The sequence below is a fragment of the Nematolebias whitei genome, chromosome 1 (genome assembly GCF_014905685.2).
Source record: "Nematolebias whitei isolate Nwh7 chromosome 1, NemWhi1, whole genome shotgun sequence".
In the NCBI taxonomy this organism is placed as follows: Eukaryota; Metazoa; Chordata; class Actinopteri; order Cyprinodontiformes; family Rivulidae; genus Nematolebias; species Nematolebias whitei.
In genome coordinates, this window is record NC_056498.1 from 52996208 (window position 1) to 53018848 (window position 22641).

Genomic DNA, 22641 nt, shown 5'->3' on the forward strand with positions numbered 1-22641 from the left:
TGTCCAGAGGACCAGATTTAACTTTTTTAGATTTTTCTACCTGGATTTTTGAGCATGCATCAGGATATTTTGAATCAATCATCTTTGCTCCAGAAAAAAAAAAAAAACTACTGCAAAGATAAAGCAGATCCTTGAGCCTCGTGGTCATTTTGCTAAATCCTCGGTTAGAAACCTTGGCATAACCTTTGACTCAGATTTTACTCTGGAAACTCATGTAAGTCTCTAGTTCATTCTTGTTTCTACCACCTGCGAAATATTGCCAAGCTTAGCCATATTGTTTCTCATCCAGAAATGGAAATTTGAATTCATGCTTTTGTTTCATCTTGCCTGGAATTTCGTAATACACTGTTACACTTTTTAAACCAAAACCTCCCTCGACCGGTTGCAGTCTGTGCACAATGCTGCTGCTAGACTCCTGACTGGATCTTCAAAACGTTGTCATATAACTCCACTTCTAAAGCAACTCCATTGGCTCCCAGTTCATTATCAAGAGGATTTCAAGGTTTTGGTTTTGACTTGGCGAGCTCTTCATGGACAGACACCAATTTATAGCTCAAAACTTTTACATCCCTACACCCCATCATGGCTTTGAGATCCAGTGATCAAGACCTGCTGATTGTCCCCCAGACAAAAGTTAAAACTAAAGGAGACAGAGCTTTTTCTTCTGTGGCTCCAAGACTCTGGAACTCCCTTCCTCAAACACTCTGATTATTGGACTCAGTGGCTTCTTTTAAAGGCCAGATAAAAACTCATCTTTTTAAATCGGCCTTTGCTTAAATTTGTTTTGTGCACTTTGTGTATTTTGTTTGCTGAAGCACTTTGTGATTTTTATCTTTAAGTGCTATATAAAACAAGTTTTACTTACTTACTCACTAGTTTATTGGTCTTAGAGATGTTCAGTTTGTGACCATCTTATTTTCTTGACAATCGACTTTGCTGTCTGAACAGTTTTCCATGGATCTGAGAGCTTTTGGTGTTTGAGAGACAGGGACTCCCAGCTTTAATCCTCTTGAGCTACGTAGTCTGTCATTGTACACATCAGAGCTCAGCTGACACAGAGAATGTACACAAAAGCACAAACTGGTAAAACATAAATGATCCTATTGTTCTCTAACTGACAGCCCGACAGAGAATCCCCACAGCCTTCAGCCCTTAACATCACTCTTTAGCACAGCTGAGTCACAATACATGGGGTGTGATAATAACTGTCTTTATGCTATAACTTTTCAATCAGGGGTGACACTGAAGGGGGCCAGGGGGCAATGGCCCCTGTTAAAAGAACATTGGTGATTTTCCAAATGTTCAATAAATAACTACCATATTTTTCGAACTATAAGGAGCACTTAAAATCCTTTAATTTTCTCAAAAATCGACACTGAGCCTTATAATCCTGTCAAACTTTATTCACAATAACTCTCAACATTGTTCAGTTGTACTTATGTGACTGTTTTGTTTCGCTTAATGCGCCTTATAGTCCAAAAAATACGGTACTTTTTTTTGGGCCAAGCATCATCACATACTAAACTTATGACAAAATATTCATAATATTTTCTAATGTTCATCTTGCACACTGATAATAACGTGTTCACATTTTGGTTTTATTTTAAATATACCTTTTCCAATCTATCGTTTATAATTCACTCCGTGCCCTGTTTCCATGGATTTTCAGCCTGAACCTTTTTGCTTCCAAACAGAGTGGTGATCACACTTACCAACTGTTCTTTTAAGCATTTGTACAAGGGTAGGTTTATGGGCCACATTAAGCTGAAAACTAGCTCTGATGGCTTATGTAAATTATTCATCAACATCCATTCTAATAAAGACAACATTATATCCAATCAACAAAGAGAAGAAAGCTGTGATTAAAAGGGTTTGATGTGTTGTGCCATATAAAACTAAGAAAATCATAGATTCCCATGTTTATTTTTTACTTATTTTTTGTTCCTCAAAGGCAAACCAGCATGTGTTCAGCAAAGCGATATTGGAGCTCATAGTTAGGTTCAATAACACAGCCTGTAATTTTCTCCTCATCGCGGAAAAGAGACCATTTTATAAACCTCCTCTTCCTCTAAATCACTGCCAGTTTCAATTAGGAGGCATAATTACTTTTCTCACCGCTCGATAAATGGAATCTGTTCATGTTGATAAAAGATGACACTGACAGTTGTTTCAGAATCTCTATTAAACACACTCCAGAGCTTGCTTATTGTTTGCATACCAGGATCAAAACAATAAAATTTAATTAAATAAAGGGACACTTATTGAATGTGTGTCTCTTGGTGTAAATACATGCAAGCAATGCTCCGTCCTCTTTGCTAAAATGTTTGAAGTACAGCTAATAAAAATACTATAATACTTTATTATAATTCAAACCAAGCATTTGCTTTAGATCATAAAAACAGCTGGAAAACCATTTATCCCTTCCTTTGATCGAAGCCTGCAGAATTAATATCAGTTTCAAGCTTTTTAACAAGTTGTTGTTTTTTTTAAATATTATGTAGCGCTGTTGGCTCCCCATTAACCAAAATCTGAACCCAGTTTTGTCAGTATGGGATGCTACATTGCCAGCAGCAGTGTAAAAGAACAGTGCAAATGGGATGCTTTTAGTGACGCAGCCTTCTTAAAAAAAAAATAAAAAAAAAACCTGAATGAGAAAACATCAGTGATGGATTTGAATCAAATCACTTCAGTCTCATCTTACATTTGACTTAAAACATCATTTCTATCTGAGCTTGCAAAATCAGAACAATGATTTTTTTGCAACGGTTGAGAGCAAAACATAAACATCAGTAAACATTAGCATTAAAATAATCAGCAATTTATGACATGAAGATTTAAATTAATGTTCCTTTGAGTCACATCTTCATAAGATTTACCTCCAGCATGATGTTGTATCACAAAATTACATGAGGAAGTTCCTACTGACTGTGTTTTGTTTGTGGTTTCTTGTCATCTGTCCTGCCATCCTCAGTGCTTCCTCCCTCGTGTTGCCAGCTCCTGTCACGCCTGTTCTCTATCCCAATCAGCCCAGGTGTTCATCCTTGTCTCTCGTTAGTGTCCCTATAAGCTTTGTGTCAGTTTGTTCCTTCCCTTTCTGTGGATTGTCCTGTTTGAGGCGTCATGTTCTGTCTCCTTCTGTGTCTTCTCGACTAATGCAAGTTTTTGCTGCCGTGTCAACCCTCTGGTTTCTCATTGTGTGAATGTTTGTGAAGCATTCACACTATAGTGATCCAGTTTTCTTCTGTAAAGTTTTCAGCATCTTTCTCGTTCCACAATTTTTGTGCTATTTCAACAAATCATAAATCAAAATATTCAGCTCTTTCAGGACAATCCTGTTATGAATTTTGGGATTGGTGCAACTTTAGCTATTTGAAATATGTAGCCTTTTCTGACATTTTTTTTTCTCATAGAAAATGAACTGAGCTCATTGTTTACACCTTTCAAATGTTTAGATGTGTTTACAACCTTTTACTGCTCCTTTTACATTTTGTTCTGGTTCAGCTTATTTCAGCCTCCTTGTGAAAATGTTTAACTTTTTAATTTTTTTTTCCCAGCTGCTCTTTCAGCTGTTTTGTGCTCCATTCAGATAATTTCTGCTAACTACAACATGTTTGTGCTTCTTCTAACCTTCTGCAAATTTCAGCTTGGTTTACTCCTTTCAGCTAATTTCTGGGTTTCAGTTTTTTTCTACAATTTCAGCTACTACTTAGCTGTTTTTTTGTATTTCCAATCTTTCTAATTTTAGCTTTTTAAGCCAATTCTACAATGTTTGCTCTCATTTAAACTTTTTTAGCCTAATTCCACACAAAAAATGTGCTCTCTCCACATTATTCTTGTAATTTAAGCTTAGTTCTGCTTCTGAGGTTGGGATTGTGTGATTGTGTCTGTGTATGAATGGGTATTTGTTAGGCCGAGACTCGGACTGCCCCCTCTTTGATACAACTGGGGGTGCTTGGCATCGCGCCCCTATCGCGCGGCCCCCTGGTGGGGTGTGCCCTTGCCTGCCGGCGCGCTTGGGGCCCTTGGTGTCGGGGGCTGGGCGCTTGGGCGTGTGTCGGCTCGGCCTGGTGTCTGCCTGGTGGGGCTCGGGTCCTCTGGCCCTGTCGGGCCTTGGCCTGGGTGGTGTGAGTCCTCGGTGCCCGGGCCTCGGTGCCCGGACCTGGACCTACATCGGTGCGGCGGGTTCCGACGGGGGCCTATGAGTTTGTCGCTGTTGGCCCCGGGGGGTCACTGTATGTGGTCGCTGGTGGGGATCTTCCGGTTCTCCCCTGTGGTCCGTTCTGGGGGGTGGGTGAGTGGTTCGTCCTGTGTGGGTGGCTCTGGGGGCTCCGCGGTCGGGGTCCCTCCTGGGGTCTCGGGCTCTGGTCCCCCCTTTTTCGTCTACCTCTGGTCTTGGGGGTCGGGTCTCTGCTGCTTCACAGTTACTATTAAATGTTCTATTAGAGAAGCCATATACACTTATGCATGCTCACAACCACACACAAATAGAAGCAGGGATGCTTATGTAGGCTTTATATGTAGATATGTAGATATGTATATTCATGTATATTCATGTGTATGTATGTATATAGGCGTAGGTATGGGTATATATATTTATGGAAACTTACTGCAAAGCCATGAATATTTTAACTTCTTTATACGTATGTATTTTGTTGCTGTGTTTTGTCATGTTCTTTGCAGGTGAACAGACAGAGGCCGGGTGTTTTGCCGTGTGCTCTCTTTGTGTATATTTCTTATATTTTGGAGTCTTACTTTGTCTTTTCTTTCTTTCTATCCTATTAATAAAAAAAATTTAAAAAAATTAAAAAAAACTTAGTTCTGCTTTTCTTTTTTTTTTTGCTACTTTTCATCACCCCCCCCCCCCCCCCCCGCCATAAGTTCAGCTATTTTCAGATTTTTTTTTTCCTGCTTTTTTCAGCCCAGTTTGGTAAATTTGTGCTCTCTCTTCTTCCTTCTGCTAATTTAAGCTTGTTCTACTCCTTTTTTTAAGCTGAGTTTTTAGCATTTTTAGCTAATTTCAGCTGTTTCAGATAAATTCTTTTTTTTTGGTATCTATTTCTGTTACACTCAGCATAATTCTTTAATTTCAGCATGTTATGCTCCTTTCATCTCATTTCTGATTTCTCTTTCAGCTACTTTTTATGCTAAACTTTTATGCTAAATTTAGCTTTTTCCTGCAAATTCCACATTTTTGGAGATCGTTTCAGCTCATCGCACTTCCTTCTAATAGTTTAAGCTCCCTTCTGACTTTTCAGCTAATTTTTGCTAATTTCAGCATTTTTATCAAATTTCCTAATTTTGTGCAATTTTTTTCCCCTTTTTAACCTAATTCAGCAAATGTGTATTTTTGTCTACTAAGTTTGGTTTATTCTTCCATTTCAGCTATATTTCAGCATGGTTTTGGCTAATTTCAGCTGTTTTTCAGCACTTTCTCAGTACACATTCACACTGCATTTTTGCAGGAAATGCAATTCCTGTAGTTGATGCATTATTCTAACTTTACCTTTGAGTTTCCTGTCTGTCTGCACTTTGGGTCAATAAACCAACAGATGATGAGACTTCTGTCTCAGAAATTAGAAATCAGAAAAACATTGATTTTGCATAGATCAAATTATTTTATACTTTCACATATTTTTATACAAAGAACATATGTTCCTTCTAGATCATTTTTAATATGGCACACTGCTTATCTGTGTCAGATATTAAATGCAAAATTATATTTTTATTGTTTTATCATTTATTTGTAATACTCCTGTCAGACGTGCCTCAGGTGCTACAGTTAGCTGCTGCTGCTATTTGTGTAAAAAAAAAAACAGTTTCCTATATCACCAAACCTATATTATGAAAATGACTGCAATTTGTTTATGAAACAGCATTCACATGAACCTCCATGAAAATGTTGAGACTAGAGTTGTTGTTTTTTTAAGTTTGCAGCAATCCACTTCAGCCATGGACTAGCTGTTAACCTGCAAAGCTGGTCAGAAAAAAAAAGTTTATCCAAAAATAAAGCAGATCAAAAAGCATCATCATCATTTTAAGATGTCTAATTTTGGTTTTAATTAAAATCTTAAAAGGAATTCTGTTTGTAGGCTTTAAAGTTATGTTTCCTAGTTTTTCATGTAATTAAATGTTTTAATCTCTAAATCTCATAGCAAAAGACAAAGAAGCATATTTTGAATATAAGTGTTCAAATTTTCTTTTGTTTATTAACAAGGAGCTGCAGTAGCTTGGTGGTTAATGTCATGGTTGTGTAATCCTGAGGTTGCAGGTTTGAGCCCAGGTTACACCAGAAAGGCCATTTAGCATAAAGCAATTTCCAACTATTTAACATGAGTTTGCTGACTGTGGCGACCTGTGCAGAAGCAAGCAGCTAAAAGAATGACAGCAAAATCTTCTATTTATATAACAGAAGCCATTTAGCAAATATTGATAGTTTATTTTGTTGATCTTTCTTAAAAGAGACGCTTTGTCCATTTCACAAGTTGCAACCAGTTTCCGAGTTCTTTACAAAAATTTAAGAAATTATTTGGTCAACTGGATAAAACAAATTAAACAAACTTTTTTATTTTCTGGATTTTTTTCAGCTAATATTGGACATTGCATTGAAATCATGACTACAGTCCTGTTATAGATTCCATGGTTCAGAGGCCTTTAGATAGTTGCAACCCACAACTTGCATCAAGTCTAGAGCTATAAAAGGGACTTCAGTATTCAATCTCAGACAATTAATGGCAATAAGAGTAACTGGTGCACCATCCTTCCATCCATCTTCTAACTTACTGTTAAGTTGCTAACTGCCTGTTCAGAGCCACAAGTTGCTGGTGTCTATCACCATGTGTCATTGGCCGAGAGGCAGAGTGCACTTTGGACACCAGTCCATCAGAGTCACACATGACACATGCTTTTGAACTGTGGGAAGAAACGGAATACCCCAAAACAGGTCAAACATGCATGAGGAACCATACAAACTCCAATCAGGAATGTTCAGGAGTCAAACCCAGGACCAATTCACTGCAAGTGCTAACCAAGCAAACCACCATGCAGCTTACAGTCCTTACACAAACAAGCACTCAAATTATCAGAAAAAATAAAAATATTTTATGGCTCAGTGCTTACAAGTTCATTTTAGTTTGGCCTTGGATAGTTGGTAATGGTCTTTTTGTCATGTCGTGTTCAAGTCGAATTTTGGTTGATGCACATCTCTCTTTTTAAACCACAAATTGAAAACTTGATAACAAAAGTGAAATTAAAACTAGGTTTCTTTTTCAGAAATAGATATTGCTTAACTCTGAATGCCAGAAAATGCCTTGCTGCTACCTTCCTACCAGCCTTTGATTATGGTGACATTATTTACAGGAATGCCCCTGCCAGCTCCTTGCAGATGTTGGATGCTGTCTACCATGGCGTGCTAAGATTCATAACTAGTTGTAACTACCATACCCATCACTGCACTCTGTACTCCTTGTTCAGTTGGTCATCATTATCTACATGTAGGCTCTAACACTGGTTCATTTGCATCTATAAATTTGTCCTTGGTCTGCTTCCTTCTTATATCTCCTCGCACATGTCACATCGTCAATACAGTTACAACATGCGCTTTCAGGACATCATTACCTGCAGCGTTCCTTCAGTGCGGACTGAACTTGGCAAACGGGCCTCTTCTTACTCAGCTCCTGCAACCTGGAACTCCTTGCAACAGGAACTGAAGTTGTCCATCTTGATTTATTTAAGGAATTTCAAACATTTGATAATGTCAATAGAAAAATCAAAGCAAATATGTTTAAATTTAGAGTATTTCACCCTGTTTTATGACACCCTGATTTATAGTTTTGGGCACTACTCTTATTTTAACTGCATTTTTACTGTAGTTTATTGTAATAATTGTCTACTGTTTTGTTGGCTGTACTTATATATGTTCTGTCTGGAACAGGTCCCTCTTGCAAATGAGTCTCCGTGGCTCAGTGAGGCTAGCCTGTATAAATAAAGGTTGAATGAATAAAAAAAAAAGTGTGGCCCAAATTATTAAAACACTGTACCACAGATGTAAAAGTCGAGCATTCAAACAGCCAGCTGGGACTGTTGATACATCAAAGTTTCTCAGTCACATTTTTCTCTGTAGTTAGGAGGAGATATGGATTATAGTTATAGTAGATAGTGCGGCTGGGGAGAGCTGTCTCGGACACTCGGACTATAAGCACAGGATATCCACAGGGCTGTGTGCTTTCCCCCCTGCTTTTCTCCCTGTACACCAACTGCTGCACCTCCAGCCATGACTCTGTGAAACTTATTAAGTTTGCAGATGACACCACCCTCATCGGGCTCATCTCGGACGGTGATGAGTCTGCATACACGAGGGAGGTGGACCGTCTGGTGACCTGGTGCAGCAGCAACAACCTGGAACTCAATGCCCAGAAGACAGTGGAGATGATTGTGGATTTCAGGAAAGCCACAGCCCCTCTGCCCACCCTCACCTGTAATGATACCCCCATCACCACTGCAAATTCTTATCGGTTCCTCGGCACCACCATTACCCAGGACCTCAAGTGTGAGCCAACCATCAGCTCCCTCATCAAGAAGGCCCAGCAGAGACTGTACTTCCTGCGACAGCTGAAGAAGGCCAAGCTGCCGGCCAAGCTGATGGTGCAGTTCTACACGGACATCATCGAGTCCATCCTCAGCTCCTCCATCACGGTGTGGTACGCCGGGGCCACTGCCAGGGACAGACTCAGACTGCAGCGCGTTGTGCGCTCAGCTGAGAAGGTGATCGGCTGCAGCCTTCCATCCCTCCACGACCTGTACGTCTCCAGGACTGTGAGGCGAGCAGGTCAGATCACAGCTGACCCTGCTCACCCTGCACACGGACTGTTTGAACCACTCCCCTCAGGCAGGAGGCTTCGGTCCATTCGGACCAGAACCTCCCGCCATAAGAACAGTTTCTTCCCCTCTGCTGTTGGACTCCTGAACACTCATAATGCTACCTCATAATGTTTGCTTTGGTCACATTACATCTGTATTATAACTGAATACTCCATCTGTACTGTTTTCTAAGCTTTTTTATTGTTTTCTATTGTATGGGTGTACATATGGTTATGCTATGTTTTTAATTTTACTTTATTTGTGGGTGTACACAGGTCTTATGTCTTATGTAATGTTCTCATTTTACTTAATTTTTATTTATTTTTACTTTATTTTACTTTACTACTATTCGCACCTTATGTCGAAGCAAATTCCTAGTTTATGAACCTCGTTCATTGACGTGGCGATAATAAACTGATTCTGATTCTGGATGAGTGGTGAAGCTTTGCTTCACTCTCAGAGAGGTGACACTTTTTTCCTGACAGTTCATTCGTTCAACCTTTATTTATACAGATTAATGACATTGAGCCTCAGACTCATTTACAAGTGAGACCTGTTTTAGACAGACAGACAAAAGTATGGAAAAGAGAAAACCCGAGGGGAAGTAAAAAAAAAAAAAATTGTATCTCACACTATATCCTGGCCGGGGCACAGTGTGAGTACTGGGGGGGAAAAAGACCTTGCACATAAACAGCACATAATGCTGTCATGATACATTTATGAGAGGAGGTGGACAAAGATGGTGAGTTGTCCGTAAACACTGCCAGAAAGTTCCAGTCCTGATAAGAGAATGTACAGGGTCTATCAGCCAGCTCTGAGATAGTTCCACAGAACTCCTTAAAGGGAGCAGGAGGGGGGGGGGGGGGGGATGGGGGGAGCAAAGCAGAGCTTTTAGTTTGCATAACCTCCAGGAGAAAATTTCAGATAAGTTGGCCTATTCAAGTCAAAGTGGGGAAGCCAGATTCAGATAACACTAATTGTTTTGGGACAGACCAACTCTGATTTATTTAATCTGCCTTCAGAGTTCTGCTGGTACCACTCAGTGGCGATCCAAACAGACAGATTTTGTGGTCACTCCGCTGTGCAGTGCTTATAGCCTTCACTAAGATCGATTCCTTCATGCCAGCGAGTTCCCAGAGCCACAAGTGGCCTGCAATTCTCAGAAATCGCATCCATCTTACAGCTTAGCTCACAAAGCATTTAAATCTGAGCACTAGGAGCACGACGCATTCCTTCACACAAGACAAGCAGCCTCACAATTGCATGAAACGCTGCCAACGTCTTCCAAATCTGTCAATATGCCAGATACTCGCCATGTCCAAAAAGCAGAAATCCTGTTATCCATCCATCCATTATCTTTACCCGTTTATTCCATTTTTGGGTCACGGGGGTCGCTGGTGCCCATGTCCAGCAATCACTGTGCGAGGGGCGGGGTACACCCTGGACAGGTCGCAAGTCCATCACAGGGCCACATAGAGACAAACAACCATTCACTCTCTCACTCACACCTAGGGACAATTTAGAGTTACCAGTCAGCCTAGCATGCATGTTTTTGGTCTGTGGGAGGAAACCGGAGCACCCGGAGAAAACCCACGCATGCACGGAGAGAACATGCAAACTCCACCCAGAAGGCTCCTGGACCGGGGTTTGAACCAGGGACCTGTTTGCTGAGAGGCAGCAGCTCTAAGAAATCCTGTTATCATAAATCCAATTATGTACGCATCTTCAACGTCCTCAACGGACAATATGGGCAGACACACCATCCTCAACTCGCCCCAGCAATCCATGGTATGTCCAGCTGCAAATGTCCCTTCAGGGCATGAGGGCTCTCCTTCTGCCTGTATTCTCATTGAGGAACATTTTATCAATTGCGATTAGAGACCAGCTGACCAGATCCATAATTAATGATTTGGAAGATATGTAAAGAGAGGCTTTGAGAAAGATTCACAGGACAAGAGCAAAAAGCAGGAGGGAAGCAGGAGCGGGAGAAAAAGTGTCCGTCTTCGTCGAGAGCAAGCAGAAAGTGACAAATCTGAATATCACATTGAACGAGATATTTTCAAACCAAAAGAGCACCCCAAAAGAGAGAGGAAACTTTTCCATGATAAGTTTAACCTCTTGGACCAAAACTGCATGTATTAATAATAATATAATAATAATAATAATTATTATATTATTATTATTATTATTATTATTATTATTATTATTATTATAAAAAATAATAAATCCCCCAATATCAGCAAGATGAATGCAAAATGAGATTTTTTTTATCATGATGTCACTGCTGATCTTACTTTGACATGTTTTAGTTTTATTAAAAATGTGTTTATTTGGGACTTTTGGATACATTTTATTTTTACATCAACCACGAGTTGTAAATGTGGCTGTCAACAATCATTTTTTGTGCATTTTGTGCAGATTGCCTTGGAAATGGAAACCTGACTTTATTTTTAGAAACATGGTTTTCATTGTCCCTTAGGGTTTGTATGTGAAAGCTGAAAAGGATTCTCCAACATCCCAGTTTAAACTCTGGTCATTAATTCCTACTGTTTATATTCTAAGCTAGAGGAAGTATTTTTATTATTATAAATAGATGACTGAAGATGCAGACATGTTCTATCTTTTTGGAATTGAAATGGTTCTTGAGCATTAACTGTAATTAAAATGTACAAGTTGTTTGAAAAATGATAATGAATTATGTTGAGTGTTTCTGTGTCATTGTTTTGTTTGTTTGTTTGTTTGTTTGTTTGTTTAACCTTTAGGGGGAAAAAGTCTGAAGTTAAAATAAGAAATAAAGATTACAAGCACAGTATGTCTATAATAAACACAATTACACTTTGTTTGATTTTTCTATTTATGAGCAATTACAATTTACCATAATTAATAATCAGTTTAATTAAATATATACTGTATATGAACACTTATTGAACAGAAAACTGATTTGTATTGTATTGTTTATAATATTCCTCCAAATAGCATGTCTGCAAAAACATATTAATTTATTTAGATTTGTCTGATGTAATGTTTGCCATTTTTCTTTTATATTATGTCAAACAATTTTAGTCAAGATTTATATTGTTATGCCATAAACTGCCATTTTAAATGGAGACAGTGAATCTGTCAGTGGCGAGAATCTGAGATAATCTCATAGAAATTTGCCCTTTTCCTAACAGGTCATCTAACTCTGTTTGGAAAATGACGAATAAATGTTTTTTTTTTTATTGATATAGAGCATCATGTGTCCCCTGTCCTAGGGGCATAGTTGGCATAGGTCTGCGTAACTCATTAATCTGTTAGATTGGAACAGTCAGAACATTCGAACACCCTGTCCCCACCTTCCACAGAGTGATTCCTTCAATGAAACAGTTTCTTGGGGGTTTTCGAAGAGGCAAGCGAGGCCATAACTTATGTTTTCAATTACAACGATATTCCTTTTCACAAGCTGCACATTACTTGCATCCATCTGCGTCAGCTGATGAAACATTCATCACCCTAATTTGTCAAAACCTGAAATAGATCTCCAAAATAATTGAACAGATTTTGAGGACTATGCTTTAGTCACAGAGCTTTTGATTAAAAATGACAGGCTTTCATAGAAAAAAAAAAAAACATCTAACTGCTACAATCACGACTACAGAGAAGGTAAAAGGACAAAACCTTGACATCATATTGTTATGACTTTGATAGAAAAAAAATGATAGAATAAATCCCTCATCCCTTATCCACTGAGTAGTCCAAGACTGAAGTTTGATCAAGTTTATTAAAATCTACAAGGAGATGAGTTTGCTTTACAAAAAATAAAAATCCACATGAAAACAGAGATTTTAGGTGCTCCTGGCCTTGAGGAGTAATTTCCTCCCCCACCACCTGGTCAGTCACCCCCCCAACTAAAGAACATCTTATGTATTCCCTCACACAGTATTTCTTCAGCTGTGAAATATAGCACAAATTAAACACTGGGGCTTAGTTGTACTTTACCTCCTGGCAACATCTGTAGTCTTGAAAATGTTTAATGTGATATTTAATTTTTTTTTTTTTTTTCTAGCATATTTATGGTATTCAACAATGTTCAGTCAGGTCATCTGGACAGTTTCTTTTTTGTTGTTGAGACATTTCGTCCTTCATCCAAAGGACTTCATCAGTCCGAGGAGCCACAAACAAACTCAGTCCCACAAGCAGCACACTCCCATAGTGGACCAACCAGTTTGCTGGTGATAAGATGGTTTCTGGGACCAGCCCTCTCCCCCGTTGACTCCTCTGAGGCAGCCATAGCCAAAGTGGTTCAAAATATTATTTTTTTGTTTTGTTTTTTTTTAACCTGGATTATTGAGCATGAACTTTGATACTATATTATTTGCGGGGGAAAAAATGTCTAAGACTTTTATTGGTTCAAAGTGTTTAAAAGTGAGCAATAACTAAAATGTGACTTAAATCATAGTCTGCTGGGTGGTTTGGGAGGTTGAATACTACCGCTGAAACTACAGACTTTAACATAAACCTGAATGAGCAACTGACAATGTATTGATAGAAACATTAAAAAGATGCTACTGTGTGATACAATATGTAGAAAAGCCCAGGCTATAGTTTTCATAAACAATAATAGGTGTGTTAGAAATTGATTTTCCTTGACTTCAAACTTTATCTTTATCTTTCACTCAAATGCCAGAAAAATGAATTCATTACTATGTCATAAATAGCAGTTGAACATTAATTAATAAAGTCAGAAAACTAATGTCAATGAGTTTCTCATATATCAGCAGTTGATGTGTCATTAAATTAAACATTTGTAGACAGAATTTGTGAATGACTGCAACAACAACCCTATTTGTTAACCTACAGAAATGGTATAAGTGATGGAAAACAGGTCAACGTCTATGCAAGAGCTGTTACGGATCAAAAAGTCAAACAGTTTTTAAATAATGGTATGCATTTACACTCTGATTTTGTTGAGTAACATATGCTGATTAAAGTATTTTGTTTACATTGAGTGTTTGCCCACAATTCAGAATTGCACAGTATGTTTGGAAAAATACTGTAGTGACCGTATTTTTCAGACTATAAGGCGCACCGGATTATAAGGCGCATTAAGTGAAACAAAACCGTCAGATAAGTCAAACTTTATCCAACTCATTCACAATAACCACATAAAATCTGTTTTAGGTCAGTAAGCACAACCAGAGCCACTACATAATGTGCACCTGATTATAAGACTCACTGTTGATTTTTGAGAAAATTAAAGGATTTTAAGTGTGCCTAATAATCCGAAAAATACGATAATTCTTTCAAACTGCACTATTTAATATAGTTAAGAAAACCTTTTTAATATTTGACATCATAGCTTACATTAAGTACTTCTAAAAGGTGAATAAAACATTCAAACAAGTTATTCATATGATATGATAAGTGTGCATTAGAAGTAATTAAACCATGCAGAACATGTGCGGTGCATGGTGGCAGCAAAGCAGCTTTGATATCTTGCTTGTTCTCTTATATCAAATATATTTGATCTCTTGCAGTAGGGTGTAATGGATTCTTAGAAGATCAAATAAAAATTCAGTGTGGCCATGTCTCAATAGAGATGAGTTAGGAGTGAATGAAGATGAAATTGAAAGGCCTGTTGAAATGCACAATAGGGTGCTGTGTGCAGATAGGGCAGACCAGAGCTGTGCAGCTATGTATACTAATGCCGCTGAGTTCCCAAGTAAGACCAGCTGGGAGGAATTGGACAAATTGCATTGCAACAACGTCATTTTCCATTATGCTTTATTAATTTATGTGCTTCAAATAACTAATGTAATGACAAGTGGCGTCTTCAGATAAAACACGCACAGCACATTGTTGTCATAAATTGCTGTTGTTGGTTCTATGTCTTCATAAATAAAGAAAAGTCTGGTAAAGATGTTTTGCATCTGCAGAATAGATTGCAAAGGAGTAAAACATTTTTTGTTAACAGAATGGTAATATGGTGTTATGGGAAGAGCAACATGTTGAATAAATATTGATTGTTGAATGACTTGTGCAAGTTTGTTAATCTTCATTTATGAAATTATCCCAGTAAACATTTGTTGGCTTTGAGTATTTGTTTTGCACAATTTTTCATTCATTTTTTTCATTCATTAATTTTTCATTTGTTCTAGAATTGTGCCGCTCAGGGTGGCTGCATGTTGGAGTAGCTGTTACTTTCATTCTGAGATTCTGCTTTTGGAAACTTTAATTCCTGTTTTTCTGGATGTAAATCACTTTTTTTGGATGATTGCTTCCTCTACTATCAGACGCTGTGTAGCTGGAACTGAAACTTTTTTTTTAAACTTTTGGGCATTTGTTATGATGCGTAACCATGAAAACCAAGTGTTTGTTGTTGTTGTTGATGTCTGTTTGTGTGTTTGTTTGTTTTTTACAACCGGGCTCAAATGATATCTCAACTACAGCCCCAAATCTCAAATGAGTTGAAAAAGAGGCTCCGTGGATGCATTCCCATCTAACTGCCAGCTGTGCTGGAGTGCCTGACCACTCTGAGATCCTAAGATCTCCTAAGGAGATCCTGGAACTGGCAAAAAACATGGCTCGTGACAGAAGAAGGATTGGGATTATCCCCCAGCACCTGCAGCTGGCTGTCTGCAGCGATGAGGACTTTGGTAGGCAGCTGGGAGGAGTGGCCATCACTCTGGGAGGAGTTCTGCCTGGCATTCAGGCAGTCCTGAAACTCAAGGGAACTGAGAGGTCAGCCAAGTCTGGGTAAACAAAATGGATCAAACAGCATCTGTGACCAGTTTCTTGAGATCAACTGTGGAACGGACTTTTCAAGAGATCCTTCATGCCTACAGCCATCAGTATCTATGACATATCTTAATGAAATGAGCATATAGAGTTACAACAACATTTAATTTCCCTTTGGGATTAATAAAGTATTTTTGAATTGACCTGAATTGAATTCAGATGCTAAATATATATTTTTTTAATATTTTGCAACAAGTATGACGCATAATCGACTTCCATAGGCTCAAAGAATTGTTTCTGATGAAAATGATGCTGTGGAAGCAGAGGTGGGTAGAATATTCAAAAATTTTACTCAAATAAAGGTATTGTTACTCTAACCAAATATCACTCAAGTAAAGTAAAGAATATAGGCATCCATAAATATACTTGAGTAAAAGTAATAAAGTACTTTGATTCTAACCTACTCACGTAGTGAGTAACTGCTGAGTACCATCTTATAGTGTCATTAAATTACATTGTGCTAATTTATTTACAACAAACTTACAAATAACTTTTAATGTGATTGAAAATACATTGTTTTAAATAAAGCACACACAACGGCAATATTAGCCAAAATAATGCAGCAATAACTTATCTTTTTGCAAAGCTTTGTTTTTAATCAATAAATCTTAAGGAGCTATTTCCCAACAATTTTGTAACCTCATAAACAGCAATAACTGCTGGCTATGAACTGACATGCATTCCTACACATCAAGCAATGGCATGGGTATTCGTGACTCTAAATCAGTATAACAACCGACAACATGAACTTAATTTGAATGGCAAGAGAAGAAAACATAGCTTGGTTTTCAAAACATTTCTCAGTAAAGTGAAGCTTTGAGTAATTGTCTCTCGTGGTCATTGCTGTGAAGCTGTGATCTTTTAGCAGCGAAGAGGAGTCCTGCATGACTAAAGAGTCTCACGCAAGCTGCAAGATGTGTTGACGTTGAGTGAAAACTGCTTGATTTGAGGAAAAGAGTGTAACAGATCCATACCTCCAGAGGATGGATATTAAAGGTTCCTCTCCAAATCTCCTGTCTGGGATTTCTGGACTTAATGGATCCAAGTCTTCTTCATAAGAGTGACTGTTGTTTGTGCAATTATCATCATCAACGTCAGTGTCCGAGAGATCCTTGATGTAGTCGAGCCCTGCAAAAAAATACAGAATTTTAAGAATTATGTCATTACACGTATTAAGTATTACACTGTACATGCATGAGTTCTAGCAGTATTACAATGTACTAGATTTATATACTCCCTTGTGAGCAAGTGCATGCACAAACACACGCACACACACACTTTGATGTTTTTATATTTATTAACTTTTAAGATGTTCATCTTTGGTCCAGTTCGTTTATAATTTAAGTAGTAGGGTAGGAGTACAGCTGCAGCAATGAGCTCATATTCTTTCATCAAAACATTTCTGAATCCCATCCTACAGGGCATCACACACTTTGCAAGATGATATCAGCTTTGTGAGCTTGTCTCACAACTGGTACAGTGTTGGCAGGAGGAAGCCCATATGCACAGATGATTCCCGTTGACTCTGCTCACACAGACTCGTTCGTGCTGCTGTTGTTCATCGTATTATTGTTTTTGCACTAAAGTATTTAGCGTATTTTTAGTTTAGCATATTTCTTAGTTCATATCTTGGATCTTGTTACTGTTTTCCTTTTACGATATATACATTTGTTGGAAGTAGCTGGGACCCTGTGTACACGGTTTTGTTCCACCACATGTGGCACATGTGAAACGAATGACAATAAAAAACCTTGACCTTGAAAAATGTTGAGGGCCATGGCAACAGGCTTCATCCAGCAACATATTCAGCCAAAAGTCCCATTTCAGCTGAATTCAATCTTTAAACAAAAACTGGATTGTAGTTAGTCGCTTAAACGTTATTTGTGCATAGTGCATGTTTCTTTACCACCTACATACTGTATAAAAGTTGATGACATTTTTTATCAAGTCATTAAAAAACAGCACATAGTTTTAATAATTTTATGCATGAGTTCTGCCAACTAACATCTTTATTTTCAATGCTGTACATACAATGTGAAATGCAGATTCTCCCTGTTCCTTGTGAATGTGCACCGCTCTTTGCACAACTAGGAACAGGCTTCCAACGAGTTTGATTCGGTTAGAGAAACTGCAGTTTACATTCACGTTCAGCTGTTTCAAACCCCTTGCACTACCTACTTTTTTTTTTTCCTCCCCACAACGCAATATATTTTGAAAGAGCAGATTGAGATGGTCGTTTGTGTCATTCCCAACTTCTGCAAGAGTGGCATCAACTGTGGATATGAAATTCAGCAGAAGGATGCACATTTTTGGTGTTTTGGAAGTTGGTAGTCAGGCCAGTGTACTCATCCAGAATGGCATCTCCATCCTGATTATCTCTGACTCATTTTTATCTTCTGAAGCTTCGTTCATGATGTAGTCTCTCTCCTCTTGTTCATCGGCATCTTTATCTTTTTTTTTCCCTTCAAACCATATAAACGAAAGGCTTTCAAAAAGTTTGAGCCATGTTGTTCTGGTCACCTTTTCCCTAGTCTGATGGTCAGAATGTATTTCTTATAATGCAGCAGCAAAAACATCAAATGTGTGTGAGCCTTTAACACGTCGACAAGCCAATGCAGCAGCTTGTCTCTCCAGGGTGGTGGGTTCTATCCAGTGACAAGTGACACTTAAATAACCATGCTTTCTGGCAGTCCAGCAGTCTGTTGTGGTGGCAACATGGTTCACTGCACTCAACTTTTTAATGATTATGCTCTTTGTGGTCTTTGCAGCATTGCTGCAATTCTCTGCAGTGTTCTGCAGCATATTGTTTTCCTGGTCATTTGAATACATTGACAATGAAGATATTTTATCGCAGTCTTGAAGGATGGCGCCTCAACCACAGAAAATGAGTAAAGCCTATGTCAAAGTAAAAACTGTGATGTTTGTATGTTTTTGTATGTTTGTTTTTTAATTAGGCCTGTACAAATGTATCTTGTTCTTCTAAGAAAGATGGTTTGTGTGTTTGTGACATTCAAAATCTCAATGAGGGGATTGTCAGTCAGTGTGTATACATCTTACCCACTAACTGTCCCAATTTGCAGTAAACTGTTTCAGAGTAAACTAGCAATTATTGCTAGTGTGTGCGTCTGCAGATTTCAGATATGTTTTAGTCTTACACAATGTAATATTCAATGGTTGTGTCATACACAATTAGTAAAGTTATGCATGGTGCTGTAATTGAGCTAACATTAATACACAAAGTCACAAATTTGTGCAAGACTGACCTCAATATGTTTCTGCAAGTTTGACGTCGAGTTCTTGTAGGCAGAAATGTCCACAAGTTTTGGGAGACACAGCTGACAGCAAATAATAACCAGGGGTGCTCTGACTCCTCTTCACCAGCTTCTTCAGTTGCCATCAAGTTTGGTGCCGATAGGTCTTTCTCTCAACTGAGTGCGATGCCTTTTACCAACGGTCCGCAGAGAGTTTTGAGTGTGGTCACGACTGTCTGGCTTCACTTGATTGGTCACACAAAGTCAGGTGACAAGAAGATGAGCAAACTTTCCACCATAAAGAATAATTGTAATTTCATATACAGTAGTCCCTCGTATATTGCGGAAGTTACGTTCCGAACAACCCCCCCCCCCCCCCCCATACACACACACAGAGTAAGAAAAATTCTGCAAAGTAGAGAGGGTATTATTATTGTTTTTTTGTGTGTTTTATATATTTAAGGCTTTATAAACTCTTCCCCCACTCTTGCAATGTTCTAAACTGTTTAACCCATGTCATTTTAATAATCTATGTACAGTACTGTATATGTAGCTGCTAAATTTTGCTTACCAGCTCTGCAGAACAGGAGTGACTTTTGTTCTGTTCCGACTCTGTTCCGGTCTTTCTCTGTTCCTTTTCTGCAGACTACCCTGCAGCAATGAAGCCCACAATCAATCTTCTAAACTCTTTAAACCTACTAGTTTTATCAATATAAGTACAAATTTGTATCTACTAAATTTTACTTACCAGGCTCTGCAGAAAAGGAGTAGCTTAGTGCATGTCTGACCCGAGAGATGAAAATGTTCCCATGCAGCATGACCGAAGACCACTACCCTATCCAGGTTGTTGTGTGTGCGTTGCCGCTCCAGGAAGGACACTCCACATGCAAGACTGCCCAGGATTTTGTCCACCACCTTTGGCCCGCTCCGGACCAGCACCGTGGGACCACAACCAGACTGAACCCTGCTGCAGTATCTTCCCTGCAGTCCCCAGGATCTGGGTCGCACTGAGTCCAGATGAACTGCAGCCCAGGTACTCTCCAGAGAATGAGTTCAGCTGCAGAATTATTTGCAACTTTCTTGCCAGTTCGGTGAGTTCATCCTTTCAGTACTTCTGACTTTGCATTGCAAAACCTTCCCTCCATTGCGGAAAGCAGTGTTGGCTTCTGAGAAGTGAACTGATGGCTTCTGGGTAATGTAGTTCTTTAGACTGGTAAAGCAGTGCAGGCTTGAAAGAAAACTACAAAATGGTGGCATTTTATATATATATATATATATATATATATATATATATATATATATATATGTGTGTGTGTGTGTGTGTGTGTGTGTGTGTGTGTTCATTAGTGTATGTCAACAAACCACGATAGAGCAAGTCTGCAAAAGTCGGACCACAAACTAGCAGGGGACTACTGTACTTATAACAAAAAAAAGATAATAAGTGGCAAAAAGTCTAGTGTTATGATGTAAAAGTTGCATTTTTTCTCCCCATAAATTTATTCCAGTAAAAGTAGGTTTTCCACTTTAAAATTCTCACAAGTTGCAATTTTCAAAAAAGCTACTTGAGTAAATACAATGGTGTAATGTGTTCATATCCACCTCTGTGTGGAAGTAATTTGTTGTTGGAGAGGAGATTAGATTCCACTTTTTGACAGCTGAATCAATGTGGACTCAGGACAACTGGCCACTTTTCTGCACCATCTTCCCTCACCTAACTATCTTCATTTTTAGTATTTATCATCTATCTTTGGCCTGTCTTTGGATTCCCGACATGTCCATTAAACAAGAGACACATTAATAGCTCTCTGCTGATGATGGAGAATCACTTCTCTGATGAGAAAGGAGGAAAAGACTCAAAGTCTAACAGGCTGACCTTTGGCTCTTTATTGAGTCACAGATCTGTGTGAGGTAAATTGGCACCATCATTCTTTCAAAACCCAGAATTTTAAGAAATTATCTAACTGAATTTTGAAAACCAAGACGATGGCTTTGATTTATTTCAATACAGCATTTTTTTTTTTAAATGATCAAACAATTAGTCATTTGTTTAGTATTCATTATATTGTGTTTTTTCTGCACCAACTTTGTTACCAAGACCTATAATGTTGCCAGGAAAATGTAGGGACAGAAGAAGATGAAGAAGGTTAAAATTGAGGAAACGGAGCGGAAGAAAGATGCAAATAGAAACTTATTATGGGTTGCTCAACAGAAGCCAATGGTTGAGCATGTTCTGCTAAAGATAACAGCATCAACCCAACTGGATTACAAGCCACAATGATGGGCTGTAGGCCCAGGTACAGATTAACACTGGTACCCAGGTCTTACTGGGACCTCATCCCAGTACAAATTTTTACAGCATCAGATCTCTTCGGGAACACACAGCAGACACCAGCCTGCCTTTCCAATGACAACTAAATGATCAGGTAATCTGGTTTCTATGGTGTGAAACTGGGAAAGAGCTTCATCGCAGTTAATGGCTGCCAAAGACTACACCTGCTGTGCCCTGTTAGATCCTGGAAGCATGGTCATAAAATGAATTTGTTAAGCTTGGATTGATAGGGCACAATAGAAATAAAATGTTTAGATTACTTCTGTTTAAAAGAGCTTTTTGTCTAAAATTACAACGTTATTATTGCATTATTATATAACTTAATCAACTATCAGTCTATGTCCAACATAAAACTTGCCTTCATGGCTTTGAATCAACATGTGATTTTGAAAAGTAAAACATTGAAATGGAAGTCGGAAAACAAGGATACCCCCCCCCCCCCAAACACACACGCACACGCACACATCATAATTTTTCAATAAAGCATATACTTGTGGAACTGAAATAAACTTGCTTTGCAACAAAAAAGGATGTACAAATATGTATTTGAAAATTTGGGCAGGTACAAAGATATTGAAAAAAAGGAAACTAAACCTTCCATTCTTAGACATAAGGTGATGTGTGTGCACCAAATTGTGATTCTTGTGATTATGATGATTATGAAATTGTGATTATGATGGAAAACCGTGACGAAGTGAAGAGTCAACGTGTCTGCTGGCTTCCTTAGAGAACTTTACTAATTGTCTTTTCAATGTATGTGAATGTTTCTGTAAAGTGCCCTGAGACAACTTTGTTGTGAAATGGCGCTATATAAATAAACTGAATTCAAATTGAAATTGATTCCCTTGGGTAAAAGAGGAGTTTTGAGAATAAACAGCTGGTTTTATGATTAGGGTTAGAATTAGTTAATGTGTAGCTTATAGGAAAAAGTTAGAGGTTAAGTATTTTTTTAATGGAAGGTTAGATTAGGAGTGTAATGAATGTATTGTGTCAAAGAAGCGTGCCCATGGGCATTTAAAGACAGATGTGTGTGGAGGGGGAGGGAGGTGCGTAGGTGTATTGCACCTGCCTCAAGAAAATTATTCTTTTCAAATGTCAGCCAATATATTTGGCTTTGGTTCAGTTTCCTGGAGTACACAGTGGTGGCTTCAACTGGATTATTTTCACTTTTTTTACTCACTGACAGAACACAGCAGCTTTAGCTGAAAGACACGATCTAAAAAATGGTCCAGCCATATCTGATGGCAGTGGAAGCTCCACTTTCTGCAAACTTACAATCTTTGCCCTAGAAACTAATAACTTTTAAAATAATGCACTGTTGTAGACAAAGGATTTAAATACAAGCTAAAAATTATCAGCAATGTTCTGATGCATGCTCAATAATCCAGGTAGAAAAATCTAAAAAAGTTAAATCTGGTCCTCTGGACA